Below are 18544 nucleotides of genomic sequence, written 5' to 3' on the forward strand. Positions count from 1 at the left end.
ACACATGCAGAATCCCTATTCCAGAGAGTCAAAAGATGCTGTGATAGATAGATTGAAAAAGTTTAATGATCTTGTACGAAATCAACTTCAAAAAATGATGTAGATGATGTATGAGATTTAGAAATTCATCAATGAAATGATCTTTATCTTCTGCAAGGTTATTTTCAAAACACAGGTTTGGTAAACAGGCCTCACTTCAAAGGTGTTGCATTATATTAGGCCTACCCTTGGCAGAAAAGGGTTCTCCCATAGGACATGCATCCGAATTATTTAAATGTTTGCTAACTCATTTTTTTTTCTTTCTTCTTTTTTCTTCTTTTTCTTGAATAAATTACAGCAATTTGACAGAAAATCCACTCCTAAATTAGTTTCTTTTCTCCACTATTAGGTATTTCACACAATAGCTACCCGAAGAAATCCCATCATCACCAGATCTCGAAGTAGAGCTTTGAGACAGCCTGTAAACATGAATTCAGTACCAGAAACTTCTGAAAGATCTGTTATGGTTGCATCACCGGACTTCACAGCATTGGGAGCTCAGTTAAATGAGGTACTTGGCAAGTTCAATGAGTTAAGTACTGAAATGGCCACACAAAGGCGTGTAATTGATCAGTTGATCGCAAGCAATAGTGGTGGTGTCCTGAACGACCAAGAACCAGTCGATAATCATCCATCTGCACAAGACCATCAACCACCTCACACATCCAATGTCCAAACAACTTTCCTTCCTCCCTTCGCTAATCCCCTTGAAAATACCTTTACCCGACTAAACTCAGACCTTTCCCATATGTATCCAAATTATATATTGATTAACCCAACCAGTAACCAGATCCCTCAAACCCATCCACAAACCAATCTGAATGTTCCCCCTAACCCTCAGGAACCCCACCACCACGTTGCAGCGCCTTTTGTGTTGGATACTGCATCTCAAGGGAAGGCGGCGATAGAAGAACAACCTGCACCTATTGACAAGGATATGTTGAGTAGGTTGGATCAATTCGATGATTTTATGAAGAAGAATCATGGATTGAGCAGACATGGTGGGTTGGACTACGATGAATTGTGTCTTTTCCCAAATATTCAGCTACCATTGGGATTCAAAACTCCCAAATTCAGTAAGTATGATGGAGTTGGAAATCCTAAAACGCATCTCAAGATGTTTGCCAACAAGTTGGATAAGCCTATGGATGATAAACATTTGCCTATGCGTCTATTTTCGAAAAGTTTAGAGGGAGATGCTCTAGATTGGTATTCAAATTTGAAATCTGGAGAGGTTAAAACCTGGTTGAATTTGTCAACAGCTTTTGTGAAGCAATATGAGTTTAATTGTGAGTTGGCACCGACACGAACAAGACTGGAGGGTACAAAAAGAAAGCCATCGGAAGATCACAAGACCTATGCAAAGTGGTGGAGAAAGTTAGCTGCCAAAGTGGAGCCACCTATGACTGAGGAGGAGATTGTTCGTACTTTCATCAAGGCTCATGATCCACCCTACTTTGAAGAGATCTTTCGCATGACTGGAAGTTCGTTTGCTGCTATTATTAACAAGTTGGAGGAATACGATGAGTTTGTCAAGGCAGGGAAGATTGTTAATGTATCGGCATTGAAGTTGTAATTGGATGCTCTACAGAATCAAAGCAACATTGGAAAAGAGTCCCAATTCAAGAAGAAAGAAGGAGAAACTACTTTTATATGAGATCAAGGCCCGTCTTTCAGACCCAGAAACCATCCCACCTATTCTGTTCCTTACTCGTAATATACCAACCCTCAGCCAGTCTACCACACTACTACCCAACTCCATCATTCCTGACCAAGCCATTTGAATATCTCACCGTCACCTCCAACTCCACAACCCATCTTTCAAAATCACTCCCATCCCAATTATCATTCTAGACTAACCCTGCAAAATAATAACCATTCTCAAAATCCTTTTCAAACCAAGGGAGTTCAAAATCAAAGGCAATTCCGAACCTTTACCAATTTGGGCCGACCCATTGATCAATTGTCTGAGCAATGAAGAGCAGCTGGAAAAATTAGCACTGTTCCTCCCAAACTCTATCCCAGAGGTCCTCTTGACGATTATGATCCACAAGCAATCTGTGCCTATCATTCTGAAAGTCCAGGTCATACCATTGGCAATTGTTGGGATTTAAAACATAAGATCCAGGACATGATTGATTCTAGAGACATCGTTCTTAGAAGAAAGGGAAAACAAGGACCCAATGTCAGTAAGAATCCTTTACCTGAGCATGGAAGCACTGTAGGAGTTATCATGACTGATGAAGATTTTATCGATTCCACCCAATACATTGTAGATGAAACTGAGATGTTTGGTGTAATGGAAACTGATCATGCGAGAATGAGAAAATCGCTATCTGCTGAGAAGTTCATGACTAATGATGATGTTGAGGAAAAATTGAAATCTTTTGTATTTGAAAAAGAGGAGCCATTTATAGCAGAATGGGGAGTTTCCGAGCTTGACAAAGTTCCTTTTATTCTGGATTTACCATCTTTTGAATGGGATATATCAGAGCCTGTCGTTCTTGAATTTTCGGAACAAATACCTGTCAATAATTTGCAAGAGGTACCGTGGAACTACGAGGAGTCTATTTTGTTGATCGGAGATAAAAAATACTTAAAGGAAGAGGTATCTACTATTACCACGTCTGAGAGAATCGTGGGAAACTCCGAAGTAGACGTTCAATCCAAGGCCAAGGTTAAATCTCCGACGCCCAAGTCTCTTGTGCCTGAAAATGAAGCTGTGGATTTCTTAAAGATGCTGAAGAGAAGTGGATACAAAATAGTAGAGCAGTTGGATAGGATGCCTGCGTAGATTTCTTTTCTGAATCTTCTCTTGACTTCCGAGCTACACAGAGAAGCATTACTCAAAATCCTGAATGAAGCTCAAGTCTCTAAAGATATTCCGGTGGATAAATTTTCTAACATTGTAGGGAATGTACTTGCTGCTAATCATATTGCCTTCTCCGGTGATGCTCTGACTGCAGAAGGGATCGGGCATAACAGAGCCTTGTATATATCAGTCCGCTGCAATGGAAAGCTGTTGCCAAGGGTTTTAGTAGATAATGGGTCAGCGTTGAATATCTGTCCATGGAACACTCTCACCAAGCTTGGATTTCTTGACATTAAACTCCGTCCATCTACAACTGTGGTTCGAGGATTTGATGGTTCGAGGAGGGAATCTATGGGTGAAGCAGATCTGGTTCTGGAGATAGGCCCTGCTCAATTCCAAGTTACTTGCCAAGTGATGGATTTCTCCAGTGTTTACAATATTTTGCTTGGAAGACCCTGGATACATGCTTCCAATTCAGTACCATCTTCTCTGCATCAAATGTTGAGATTTATTATGAATGATCAGCTCATTACTGTGTTTGCTGAGGATGACTGTACCATGATCGTTGATGCAAAATTCAAAGGTAAAGACAGAAAAGGGACTCCAATTTCATCTCTTCATGTTGCTGACATCGTCTCTGTGAGATGGATATCCAGAGATAAGTCGCTGACTAAATCAGATTTGCCAGAGGCCAGTATCATGATGGCTAAGGAGATGATCCGAGGCGGATATGAAATAGGAAAAGGTCTTGGGCGGGAATTGCAAGGAATTTTGGAGCCAATAGAGATCCCGACGCAAAAGAATATATTTGGACTGGGATTTCATCCAACTGCTAAGGATAGAAAAGAAATGCAAGCTCGAAAACAAGCTGAAATGAAGGGTAAGCAAATTGCCTTAAATGTCCCACCGCTACATCACACTTTTTCTCGACCATCAGAGGTGATCATGCCAGAAACGAAAAATCCTGTGGAGGAGATTGAAATGGACCTATCTCAATTATTTGTCGGGGCAACTTGTGAGGAGGAACCATCAGAGAATTCAAAATTTTTGCCAATTACTGAAGGAGCTATTCAAAATTGGATTGCTGATTATCTTCCCTCTCGAAGGGAATTTCGGTAAATTTAAGGGGATTGTCTTTTGTCTAGTTTCATATCTAGATTGGACGGTAATCCGGATCTTTTGTTAAAATAAATTGCTTTTACTTTCTGAAGCTTTATTCTCATTTCAGTTAATATAGCTTGTTTTGTTCAAGAAAATTGTTGAAACGAAAATAAAGGTTTGAGTTGGATATGTCTTTAAATGGCAATCGTGTCTGTGTATTTGTCTTTTTGTGAAGCCTCGATGCATTTTGAATTTAATAAAATGGAAGATTTCTCTTGTATTTTCTATTTATTTATTACGTATGTTCTATTTTATTTTCAGATAGCCACAAATAAAACCCTTTGACTCTTTGGATGTCACCATTTTGGAATTCGATGGCTGCAATCTCAATATCTCTCATGAATTTGAAATCATGCAATCTGAAATTCAAAATGAGAGCGATACTGTGGAGGAATTTGAGTCCATTTCAAGGGATTTAGAACAGTATGAAGAGAAACCCAAGCCCAACTTAGAAGAAACAGAAATCATCAATATTGGCACTAAAACGGAGGTTAAAGAAGTTAAAGTCAGCATTCATTTGAAAAAGAAGTAGAAGGAGGAAATGATCGAATTCTTAATGCTATTTCAAGACGTGTTTACATGGTCATATGATGATATGCCAGGGATCTCTACGGATATAGTGGTTCACGGATTGTCAACTGATCCAAATGTTTTACCTATGAAGCAGAAGCCACGTAAATTCAAACCAGAAATGAGTCTCAAGATAAAAGAATAAATTGTGAAATAGCTCAATGCCAAGATAATCGTGGTGTCTCATTACCTCATCTGGCTCTCGAATCCTGTGCCAGTGCTTAAAAAATCTGGGGAGGTGCGAGTATGTGTTGATTATAGAGATTTGAATAAGGCCAGTCCGAAAGATGATTTTTCGTTGCCAAATATTCATGTTCTTTTGGACAATACTGCTGGACACGAAATTGAATCTTTTGGTGATTGTTTTGTTGGGTATCATCAAATCTTAATGGCAGAAGAAGATAGGGAGAAAACTTCTTTTATCACTCAATGGGGAACCTTTTGTTATCGAGTGATGCCTTTCGGGTTGAAGAATGCTGGAGCCACTTATCAGAGAACCATGACTACCCTGTTCCATGACATGATTCACAAAGAGATGGAGATTTATGTGGATGATATCATAATTAAATCCAACAAGGTCGAAGACCATCTAGTTGATTTAAAGAAACTGTTTGAAAGATTGAGAAGATATAATTTGAAGTTGAATCCTGTAAAATGTGCTTTTGGAGCCCCAACTAGCAAATTATTGGGTTTTATTGTCAGCAAAAAGGGTATAGAGATAGATCCTGCAAAAATAAAAGTAATTCGAGATATGCCCATTCCAAAAAATCAAAAAGATGTGAAGAGTTTTCTTGGAAAGATCAATTTCATTGGCCGATTCATTGCACAATTAATCTCTACCTGTGAGCCTTTGTTCAAACTGTTGAAAAAGAATGCGTCGATGGAGTGGAATGAAGATTGTCAGCAAGCTTTTGATAAGATCAAGAATTACTTGTTAAATCCTCCGGTCTTAGTGCCACCTCATCCAGTGAAACCTCTGATTATGTATTTGTCTGTTCTTGATGAGGCTGTTGGATGCGTTCTGGGACAGCATGATGAGTCTGGGAGAAAGGAACAAGCCATCTACTATCTGAGTAAGAAATTTACCGCATATGAGACTAACTATTCTTTTCTTGAAAGGAGTTGTTGTACTTTAGCATGGGCAGCTCAGAAGTTGAGACATTATTTGCTCGATTATACCACTTACTTGATTTCTCGTTCTGATCCTCTAAAATACCTGTTGGAAAAGTCGATGCCCACGGGACGTATGGCTAAGTGGCAAATGATCCTTTCCGAGTTCGACATTATCTTCACAACACAAAAGGCAGTCAAGGGTCAAGCCATAGCAGATCATTTGGCAGAAAATCCAAGAGATGATGATTACCAGCCATTATATACCTACTTTCCTGATGAAAAAATTCTGTTCGTTGGAATAGTTGAGGACATGAGTGAGCAGTATCCTAGATGGAGGTTATTTTTCAACGGCGTGTCAAATTTTTTCGGAGCTGGAATTGGAGCAGTTTTAGTGTCGCCTGAAGGGAAACACTATCCTGCTACTGCCAAATTACGGTTTCCTTGTACCAACAACATGGCCGAGTATGAAGCTTGTATTTTTGGATTGAAAATGGCATTGGACATGGAGATCAAGGATCTGATAGCATTCAGTGATTCCGATTTACTTGTGCACCAGACGCTTAAGCAGTGGGTAACTCGAGATTCAAAAATTATGCTGCATCATTGTAACTTACTTAGTTTGGCCAGCAAATTCAGGAATTTGGAGCTCAGACATATTCCCCGCATTCGTAATGCCTTTGCTAATGCTTTAGCTACTCTGTCTTCGATGATCTAACATCCAGATGAATTGGTGATTGAACCTATAAGATTCAACTTCAGAATAGGCCGGCGTACTGTCTGGTTACGGAAAGGGTCACTGATGGTCGCTCTTGGTACAATAACATTAAGGAATTCATAAAAACGAGATCCTACCCTCCTGATGCCGATTCTGTTGCAAAAGGTTTCTTATGCAGAGTGTCCTCGAGATTCTTCTTAAATGGAGAAGTGCTATACAAGAAAATATCAGATTTGGGCCTTCTGAGATGCATTGATGAAGAGGAAGCTAATTATATAATGAAAGAAGTGCATAGTGGGGTTTGCGACCCACACATGAATGGGCATCTATTGGCTAAAAAGATCATGAGATCAGGATATTTTTGGTTTACTATGGAGCATGATTGTATAGATTTTGTCAGAAAATGTGTCAAGTGTCAAATGCATGGTGATGTTATACGTGCTCCTCCTACAGAACTGCATAGCATGACTGCTCCATGGCCATGTTCGATCTAGGGAATGGATGTGATTGGAGCAATTGATCCTCCTACTTCGAATAGGCATCGATTCATTCTAGTGGCCATTGAATATTTCACCAAATGGGTTGAGGCCGCGTCCTATAAGCATGTGATTAAGAAAGTGGTGTCGGATTTCTTGAAAAATAATATCATCTGTCGTTTTGGGGTACCGGAAACATTAATCACTGATAATGCCAAGAACCTCAACAGTGATATGGTAGATGGATTATGTGAACAGTTCAAGATTAAGCATCAAAATTCTGCCATTTACAGGCCTCAGATGAATGGAGCTGTCGAAGCCGCAAATAAGAATTTGAAAAAGATTATTCGTAAGATGACTGAAGCACACCGGGATTGGCATGAGAAGCTGCCTTATGCACTAACGGCGTACAGAACTACCATCAAAACTTCTACTGGTGCAACTTCTTACTCTCTTATGTATGGAATGGAAGCAGTCCTGCCTGCAGAGGTTGAAATTCCTTCCTTACGCATTCTGATAGAAGCTCAGATAGAAGAAGCTGAATGGGTCAGAGAACGTCAGGAGCAGTTGTCTCTGATTGATGAAAAGAGATTGAATGCCGTCTGTCATGGACAATGTTATCAGCAACGAATGGCTCGGGTTTACAACAAAAAAGTCAGGCCCTGTTTGTTTGAAGTTGGAGATAAGGTTTTGAAACGGATTCTTCCAATGCAAGATGAGGCTAAAGGGAAGTTTGCTCCCAATTGACAAGGACCATTCATTGTTAAGAAAGTGCTATCCGAAGGAGTGCTTATCCTTATGGAAATGGACGGTCAAGTTTTTCTCCAACCAATCAATGCATACATGTGCAAAAAGTTTTTCATTTGATTATAAAAATTTTCTTTTAAAAATACTGCAAGAGACGGATTCAAGGCATACTTCCTTTCATTTTCTTTTTTTTTTTTCATTTCGATATCCTATTTCTAATTTCTCCCATTTTTGACTTTTCAGCACCATTTTTTGTTCTCACTTGGCAGCCCCTTAAGATCACTAACCCCCATACCGGGGCAATTTTGTTTCTTTGAAAAAAAAAGGAAAAAAAAAGAAAAAAAAGCAAAAAGAAAAAGAAAAGAAAAATAGAAAAATTGGATTATAATTAAACTGGGGCAAATTTTATATCTTTCAACCCTAGATCGGAGCAAGTTTTCGAAAGAATGCTATTTCAAATGATTGCAAACCCATCATAAGATCCACATTCAAGTCTCAACATTTCCTTCACTATTTCATCCAATCCTAGTTACAAGAGCTCAAAGTTGTCTACTTTCATCTTTTGCAGTATTTTGAGAAAAAAAATTTCTTAATCAATTGGCAAATGATGTAAATACAACTTTTCTGAAATATGTCAGAGATGCTTGTCTTACTGATGCCACAAATTATCAAAGCATGACTGGATTGATACAGTTGGGGTTAAAATGTTCTTGTCTATGTCTCAAGGTTAAAACTTGAAAAGACACCTTTGAAAAAAAGAAAAAAAAAGAAAAAAAAGAAGAAAAAAAGAAGAAAAAGAAAATAGGTGGGGGTAACCTTAGTGAAAACCCGAAAGGGCGCTGAAGTAAGGTTTTGGAACACAAGAGAATCATCAATGAAGAAAAAGATACTGACGTCTGAGAGCTGGTGACTATGTTGGTTTGGGTCTCTTTCATACTGTTGTTCTTTTGCCGACAATGAATTCCAAAATGGATGACGTCGAAGAGGTCAAATGGAGCACTTATCTTCATCAAAGGCTGTCCTCTAAATATGTGTCCAACTTTTGATCTTTGGACCCGTGTTTATAAATCTAACAATTTTATTTTATTTTTTTTACTATTGTATTTATTAGGTACCATTATTTATTTCATATCAACATTATCGCATGATGCATAATACATTTTTTTTTCTCATTGATTGGATCTTATTCAAAAGACAATCCCCTATAGTTTATCCCAAAGGAGTCAGGAAATTGAAGGTGCTATGATAATAAAGTTTGGATAACTGATATTAGAAGGTTGCAAAGACTCTAAAGAGGTTGTGGACCAAATCTAAGAGAGCAATTTGTTGATATTGAAACTCATGTTTACACGGCACTCAAGGCAAATGGATCACATGGTGGTGGCACTTTTCTATCACAGTTGTTTCTTTTCTTTTTTTTCCTTTTTACAGGAAAAATTATGTGACACAATATTGGTTTAGTTGAGCATGATTCACACTGGGGCAAACGATAGAAGGATTGAGCTCAAGTTTCGCTGTGCATTTTCAAAGAAAGAAAAGAAAAAATCACTATTTCCTTTCTTGTTCGAAAAATCATAAAGAGATTGTAAGTCCACCAAGTTTCGAGCATATTTTCATTCTCTTGATAGGCATCTGGTTTTGAATTCAGTCCCATTGAACTACCTAGATCCTTGACAAAAATCAAATTTAATTTTCTGTTGGTGAGTCTCAGCATCCACCGCGCACCCTTCTATCTCTCTTCTCTACAATTTAAATTCCTGTTGGTGAGTCTCAGCGTCCACCGCGCACCCTTCTATCTCCCTTTCTTGACAATTTGATTTCCTGTTGGAGCGTAATTGCGTCCTTCCGCGTATCTTTTTCTAGAAAATCAAATTTAAATTCCTGTTGGTGAGTCTCAGCGTCCACCGCACACCCTTCTATCCCCCTGCTTGACAATCAAATTTCATTTGAAAATATTTCATTTCAATTGGGATCGGGTCTTATCCCACCAATGTATCATTCAATTGGGTTCGGAACGTACCCCACCAATCTATCAATTGGGTTCGGGGCATATTCCACCAATATGTTATTTTAATTGGGCTCGAATCGTATCCTACCAATCTATTAATTGGGTTCGGATCATATCCCACCAATCTATTATTTCTCGATGATCAAAATTTAATTCCTGTTGGTGAGTCTCAGCATCCACCGCGCACCCTTCTACTTCCCTTCTTCACAATTTAAATTCCTATTGGTGAGTCTCAGCATCCACCGCGCACCCTTCTATCTCCCCTTCTTGGCAAATCAGAAGATCAAATTTAAATTTCTGTGGGTGAGTCTCAGCATCCACCGCGCACCTTTCTATCTCCCCTTCTTGGCAAATCAGAAGATCAAAATTAATTTTCTGTTGGTGAGCCTCAGCGTCCACCGCGCGCCCCTCTATCCCCCTTCTTGACAATTTAAATTTCTGTTGGTGAGTTTCAGCGTCCACCGCGGACTTTTCTACCTCCCTTCTTGACAATTTAAATTCCTGTTGGTGAGTCTCAGCGTCCTCCGCGCACCCTTCTATCTCTCCTTCTTGGCAAATCAGAAAATCAAATTTAAATTCCTGTTAGTGAGTTTCAGCGTCCATCGCGCACCCTTCTATCTCCCCTTCTTGGCAAATCAGAAGATCAAATTTAATTTTCTGTTGGTGAGGCTCAACGTCTACCGCGCACCCCTCTATCGCCCTTCTTGACAATTTAAATTCCTGTTGGTGAGTATCAGCGTCCACCGCGCACCCTTCTATCTCCCCTTCTTGGCAAATCAGAAGATCAAATTTAATTTTCTGTTGGTGAGTCTCAGCGTCTACCGCGCACCCTTCTACCTCTCTTCTTGATAAATTTAATTTTCTGTTGGAGCGTAACCGCGTCCCTCTGCACATATTTTTCAAAAAAAAAAAATTCGCATTTAATTTCCTGTTGGAGCGTAACCGCGTCCCTTCACGCATCTTTTTTTAGTTATGACAATTTACTTTTGTGCTTTCTCATTCATTTTTGTGTTTCATGTTAAGAAGTTCTGAGAGCTCAGACTTCTTTGACTTCGCAAAGATCACATATGGTCAATGCACTTGTTTGATTATAGTTCATTGGTATTCGAATTACGTTTGACCTGATTCCCATGGCGGGATACGTAGGCAACTCTACATGAGTTCGGTCACGTGTTTTGAAATTTCATTGCATCATTTTGTTCAATAATTTCAGCCAATTGTTGGCTTGTTGTTTTAGTTCAGGTGCAGTTAGAAGACACAGGTAAGTAACTTGGTGTCTACGTCTTTATCTTGAATTTCTTCGAAACGCGAGACAAAGAGGGGCAAGGTGTAGACACCAAAATTTTGTCAATTTTTAATATTTTCTTGAATTTTTCTATTTAATGGATTATTTATTTTCTAACATTTTAATGCAAATTTTTTCTTATATTTGCAGGTTTATTTAAAAAAAACAGAAAAGAAAAACAAAATCAGTTTTTTTTAAAAAATAATAAAAAAAGATAGTGGAGACATCATGATGACCTTGGTCGTCATGATGCCTCCCATGATGATTTTCTTTCTTTTCTTTTTGACCAAGGCTGCCAACGGACGAAAAAAAAGAAGGCTAAGAAATTTGTGCAAAAAACTCCCTGGACTCCACTTCTCTCTCTCTTTCTCATTGGGAGCTCTGGACCGAAAAGAAAAAAAAAACTCTCTCAATTCCCTCTCGGACCTGGACAGAAAAAGGGGCGGAAGGAAAAATTGCTCAGGAGGTCCCTGCCTCATTCTCTCTCGGTGGAGCAACAGAACAAGAGAGAAGGAAAGAAATTTTTGCAGCGGAGGCCCCTGGCTCTCAACAAACGGACGAAAAGAGGGATCCCTGGCTCCTCTCGGTCTCCACTCTCTCAACTTCTCTCTCTGGATTCTCTCGGACAAAGAAGCAGAAGAAGAAAATTGCAAGAAACCCCCTCATTTGCTCCCTCTCTCAGGCCTCGGGTGCAGAAGAAAGGGAAGAAAAAAAATCTCTCGGCTCTCTCTCTCAGATTCTCCCTCTCATTTTTAGCAAATAAAACACTCACTCTCAAATTTTCTCTTGGACAGGGCAAGGCCAATAAAAATGATTGGAGCTTGTAATTTCATCAAATTTTAATCAAGAGACTACAATCTTCATTGAGGTATTTATTCTTTTTATCTTTTTTCCAGCTTTTTCCTTTCTTTAATTTATTAAATTAAATACATGATTTGATTTTGTTTGTCCCTTGGCTTCGTTTGTTGTTGCTACTGATGTTGTTGAATTTTTGGGGAAGCCATGAATAAACATTAAGAAAAAAAACGATTTCGGTGAATGCATGTTAATTGTTTGAAAAATGCCAAAAATAACAAAAAAAGAATTTTAGGGGGCTGTTTTGCCTTATTTTAGTTTTTTTAATGTTGTTTTCTTGTCAGATTAAATCATAGTTGTATTGTAGAAGTTGTAAGGAGTGTTATAGTATAATTTTTATGATTTTTGGTGAAGGATATGATATTTTAAAAAATAAATAAAAATAAAAAAATAAAAATCAAGACTCTTTTTGGCCATTTGACCACTTTCGGATCATTTTCTATAAAAAATAACTCCGAAAATGGAATCTACGCGAAAAATGGAGTGAGGGGGTGTATTTTGGTAATTTTGAACGATCGGAAAATTCGCCGGTGGCCGGTGGCGGCACCACCGGCAGCTGCCATGGCTGCCAGCTGAAGCTTCTTCAGCTAGCCGAAGAAGAAGAAAAAGAAAAGAAAAAAAAAAGTGGGTTGGGCTAATTTTTATTTATTTTGTGGGCTTGTTTCTTATTTTCGGTTGGGCTAGGAGGTCAGAGCCCATGATTTTTTGGTTGGGTTTGAGTGATAAGAAGACGGGTTGGCCTGCTCGCTTCTCTGGACTTTCGGTTGGGCCGGATGGCCTTCGGACCAAAGAAATAAAATGATGGCCCGATGGCCTTTTTCTTGCCCAAATCAGAAACCGAAATTTGCACTTTAGCCCCTGATATTTGGAGTGGTTTCACTACAGCCCAGAATATTTTAAATTTGTTTCAATTAGGTCCTTAATTAATTGCAAATAGGTCTCTAAACTTTATTTTTCTTTGATTTAGACCCTATATTTTTGTGGTAATATAATTTGATCCCTAAAACTTTGTTTATTTTTTGCAATTAGATCCCTAACAGATTTGATTGCTTAAATAGAAGTTGCTTTTCTTCTATAATTATTGATTACATTTCATTTAAGTGTTTCAATTGATTGATTTCATGTTTATTTCCATTCGTTATTATTATTTGTTAATTAAATTGGTGCCTTGATGATTTTGTTAATTTTGGAGGTAAATAGGGCAAATCCAATTTCTCATTAATTACTACTTCAAGGGAGGTATTTTCTTGTTTTATTTTTAAATCCTTCTATGTGCTCCTATGTGATTTTATGTGTGTAATTGCATGTTTTTGAATGTTTTTTATTTTATTTTATTTTATTTTATTTAGTTATTCATTTTATTTTTTTTAAATTTTGTATATTTACTTTAATTTAATTTTTGATTATTTGAGAGGCATTTAAATGCCAAATTGTAATAGTTAGATTATTATTATTTTTTATTCGTTATCCCTTTAGATTGTAGTTAGGGCCCCCCGAATGTAATAGTTAAGTCTCTATTTATTTTTATTTGTTTGTGTGCTTGCATGCTTGTATGTTTACATATTTCCTCGCTTTCCTTAGGGCCCTTGCATCTAGATATCATACTTATGTGCTATATGTTATATGTGATTTATGTGTTTATTTGTTTTTATTATATTTTATATGATTTATTTGATTATATTAATGCATGATGTCACCGCACTAGTCCAACGCTAGTGAGGTTTTTTTCTAGGAATAGGTTAGTCCAATACTAGACCCTTAGATCGTTCACGCATTAGATTCATCTTTTGTATGATATCCATTACATTTTCATGCATATTTTTATTTTAGGATATTTTCTCATTTGTATGATATTTTTTATTATATTATCCTTTACCCCTACCCTCTATATGTGTTAATCATATCATTTAGAATTGTATTTCATTTAAGAAATTATGGAATAAGTTAGTTCATTTGCTTGTTCATATTAGGAGAATTATTCTTTGATCATGGATATGGGTGATTATAACTCTTTAGTTTAAATACCCCATTAATCCTTGTATAAGAGAATTATGTCACGAGTTTTCGCCTCACGTATCCATTATGTTGCATTCCTTTTTCTTTGATCACTTATACCTTATGTATATAATTTAATTTTCTTTTCTTTTTTTTTGATTTCATCATTCGCATACTCGTGACCCCTTCAAGGAATTATTTTGGCTTTCGCAATTAATGCGATTGGTATCAATTAAACCTTTGAATGAATATTTTGTCTCTTTCGATATTTTAGGTTTGTATCCATGTAGGAAACACCCAAATGTGATAAATTTAAGGTTAGATTAAGAAAATTTTGACCTAAACCACGCAACTAGCTTAGATTAGGTTGAAAGGGTGCTTTAGGTTTGAGTTAATCGAACATTTGCCTTCCCTTTCTTCAATCATGACTCCCGAACTCATTTTCTCTGTTTTCAAAGACCTGGAGTTGTCGAAAAGGGTTTTATTTTATTTTATTTAGAAATATTTTTGGGTGACTTGGTATACCAAAACTCAATACCAAGTGGCGACTCCTAATTTTTTCTTAAAAACCCTTTTTTAGACTAAATTTTGGACCCAAATTGTCGCATTTTTAAAGTCCCATTTTAGGTCCCTTTCACTTATTTTAAAATAAAATCACATCTTTTCTAAACACTCTCCTTTTATTTTCCCATCGCAAAAAATGGGGTGCGACACATAATATGTGAGGACTCGAAAATCCATTATTTTAAAATCCCTAATTTTGGCTTAATTAATTATTTATTTGGATTTTTGCCACGAATAATATTTTCTAGCCTTATTAGACCTAAGTACATGGTTTTATAGTTTCGTTATATTTTTAAAGTGTCTCGTTTCAAAAATTATTTTCTTAAAAGTTTGATTAGTGGAAAAGTGAAAACGTGTTTGAAAACTTTAGCCAATTGGAAGTACAATAAGCTCGAAAATTTGGAGACATGTACAATGGTCCTAAAATAGGCAATTTTAGGTTTAAACACTCAAGTGATAGTTAGTAGTACGATCGTTATAAGAATTTCTCGAAAGTTTCATTTTATCACGCCTAAATTGAAAATACGCGTTTTCACGCGCACGCTTAGTTGAGGGACTTTGGACCATTATTTTGGGACAATTAAGAATGAATAATATTTATATGAATGTAAGTGCCTTAGAGGTTTAGTGCACTAGTGCAACAAACTTAAGAGAAATCGAGCACAAAACGCGCGCGTATGCGCACTATTTGTGGTTGACTTTTGCGCACCTAAACTATTAGACGTTAAGCTTTCTTTGTACGCCAAAGAGTCAGACCAAACATCTCATTTCTCCAAGCTTCCATGGCCGGCTAGCAGCTGCAAAGAAACAACCAAAACTCTTCAACATTTCCCTCTACAAATCTTACTCAAATCTCTACCAAATTCTCTCAAATTTTAACACTACTTAGCCTAAGACTTGGAGTTCATATCTAGCTAAAAAGGGGGACTTTTCACGGCTCACTTAGGAGCAAGGAAGGGACCGAAATTTCTGAGTTGTTCATCAACTAGAGTAAGTCATGATCAAGCTTTCTAATTTCAGTTTTTGGAAGTTCTAGTATACCTTTTAGCTCTTAATTTCCTATGGGCTGTTGTTGTTGTTGAAAAAAAAAATGGAAGATGGGCTCTATGAACTCCCACCTCTGTCTTGATGGCTGATATGGTGATTGATGCTATTTATAATGTTGGTTTAGTGTTTGAAATGGTGGATTAATGGAGTATAATTAGCAGAAATCTCAAGGAACTCATGGAATAGAAATTTCTGATTTTTCCCCTGCCCTGTTCGGTTATTTTAAGGCCAATTTTTGATGATCTAATGGCTTGAATATGATGTTTATATGTTGTATTAGTTGTGTAAAAATTTTCATTTGAAAATATTAAGGTTTGGTTGGGCAAATGAATTTCTTTGTGAAACTAGTCTAGCTGGAAAACTGTTCCCGTGTAGCTCTGTCCAGTGATAGTGTTTCGGCCGTAACTTTGTCGTCCGACGTCGAAATCGAGTGCCGTCAGTGGAATTTAAAACTAGAAATCCACACCTTTCCAACGGTATAAAATATACATTTTGGTTCCAAGTGTGTGAGCCAAACCAATAGATTTAAGAAGGCTACCCTGTTTCTCTGTTCTGCTGAAATGATTTGATGATGCTGCAACTTTAGGCTTAATTTTGAGCCAGTTACATTCTGAAACTTAAAAATATTTCTTCGGTGAAATTATAGCCCTATGAATGTATTTTCCAACACTATCAACCATGCTCAATTCCGAGTTAAATTGAGTGAGTTATGATCAAAATACGGTGACTGCCCTGTTCTTGAAAACCCTTGGATTTGGATAGATTTGATGTAAGACTTGTTGTGGTCTTACTAAATGAATTTCTTGGTGCTAAACACCTACCAAATGTACCATGTATGTTCCTTAGACATTTCTTGCACAAATGAACCATGTTTGGAGGTTTTCTTTAGCCGAATGTTTGGAAACGGAGAGAAATGGAGTTGAAGGCAGTTTTGCCTTAGTAAATTCAAAACTTCGGTTGATTGGTTAACCACCTTTCCGAAGGTATTTTTCTACGAAATTTGATAGAGAGACACCCTACATATAGGAGTACTCTGCTGCAAAATTTGGTACCAATCCAAGTCTGTTTCGACACTTAACTAAAGGTCCAAAGTCGAAAACCCAAATCTGGAAATTTGTTCAACAGTCTTGAATTTTTCCCAAATCTGAGCTACCATATCTGGGTGCTCGAAACTCCGAGTCTCGATCCGCTTGTTCTGTCCTAAACCTTACTTGCACCTCTAATTGATTTATAAATTTCAAGGGCTGGTTTGCAACGAGTGAATTCTGCCGAATTTCCAAAGTTAGCGAAAAACCAACCCCGGCTCAATCCTGGGTGTTCTGGAACAGCAACTTTAAGCTCATTTTTGAATACCTTTCACTTAGATTCGTGGAAAAGTGTTTTCTAAGAACTTTTAGTACTTTCCAAGAGGTTTCCAACGGTATAAAGTTTTCCAATTTTAGACTTGTATCGAGTGAGATACGATTTTTCAAATATCCATATCAAAACTGAAAATTTTCCAACTTTCAAGGAAATAGAGTTTTCCAAGAACTCTTTATTCTTTCGACATTATGCAAACGTTTTAACCTCGATTTTCAAGATAAAAATCCAAATGCTCCTGTACTTTATGAAACGCCACTCGAACCTCGATTTACAAGTAATTAAGGTTCCTTTTCACGAAATTTCCTAGATTGTTATAGGGCATGAATTATTTCTCGATAATTGGGTTATGTGAATGATAATATATTATTATTTGCTCAGGCGCACACGAGGACCTTCAAGAGGATCCTACGGTGGACGCTTGAACTTTCCTTAACCCTACTTGCACTTAATACTCGGTGAGTGTCAAGTGTATGACTATTTGAACTCTATGGATTTGATCCGTGCTTGGTTTACCTGATTACATGTTTAGCCTACCTGATTTTGAAAAATGGAATCGAGTGTGTATTTTATCGCACTCGTTCTCCTTTGGAACAAATGACTCGTATTTAACATGGTTTGCCTGATTTACATGACCTGAAATACATGTTTAAACCTATCAAATGCTTGAATACATGACATGGTATGCTATGATTGCATACGTCGATGGAGTGAATCTCCTCGACACTTACATGATACATGGGGGACGCCCAAACTCATAGGCCGACCTTGGAACCCGAGCCGGCATGGGTTTGGTCGGGAACCTCGGTGAGCCACGAGATTCACATGATAAACTTGATCTATTGGAGAGATCTTGCTTGGCATACTCGTGGAGTATCGCCTCATAAATGTCGTGCGGGTCCGAAGCGGTGTATGGTGGACGGATAAGAAGTAAGTGGTGGTCTACGGTTTGGAAATATCAACCCGGTTGACGGAGAGTCATCACGGGAAGATATACTAATGAACGGGCAAAACAAGTGGAACTTAGCTCCTGAGAGCTACCATATCCTTGAATTGTTTCTGGTTACATTTTTGGTGGGCATTATTAATTACTTGCAAGCTATTACTTGAATCATTACTTGGGCTTGCTACCTGAACTATGTGCATGCATGTGTGTTCTTGGCCTCACGAGCGTTTTGCTCACCCTGTAGATTTGTTTTCCTTAACAAGGTGGAACTCGGAGGTGTACTCGGAAAAACCCTCCTGATGTACTTTTGTCTAGGATTTATATTATGTTTTGGCTATACCTTGGTTTTGGATTGTACTTTTGGAATTGGAAGGTAACTTTTGGGGCGTGATGTATATTTGGAAATTATGATGTACTTTGAACACTCGACGTGCGGGCTGGATAATGGACAACTATTGTTAAGCTTGAACGCTTCCGCATTTACTGTATTTAAGTTTTTCGTATGTTGTGTAGATCGATAATAAGCTTGAATGGAATTGCTTGAGTCCTGGCGAGAGCTAGGCAGGCGTCCCGCGGATACCCTTTGGTTCGCCTTAGGGAGAAGTGGGGCGTCACATAATATATAAAATAAAAAGGAAAATTCTAGTATTAATATAAAATTTATTATCATTTTTTGCTAGTTCTTGCATGACTTGTACATATAGGCCTTAAATTGTTATAGTTAGGAATTGTAAATATAAACACTAGCAAACATAAAAACTAATATGAAGTGCTTTTACTCATTATGGGTGAATTATCAGTTAATTACTACTTGTATAAATCAATAATCACATATATAATACCAAATTTGTG

Source organism: Coffea eugenioides, chromosome 11, assembly GCF_003713205.1.
Source record: "Coffea eugenioides isolate CCC68of chromosome 11, Ceug_1.0, whole genome shotgun sequence".
In the NCBI taxonomy this organism is placed as follows: Eukaryota; Viridiplantae; Streptophyta; class Magnoliopsida; order Gentianales; family Rubiaceae; genus Coffea; species Coffea eugenioides.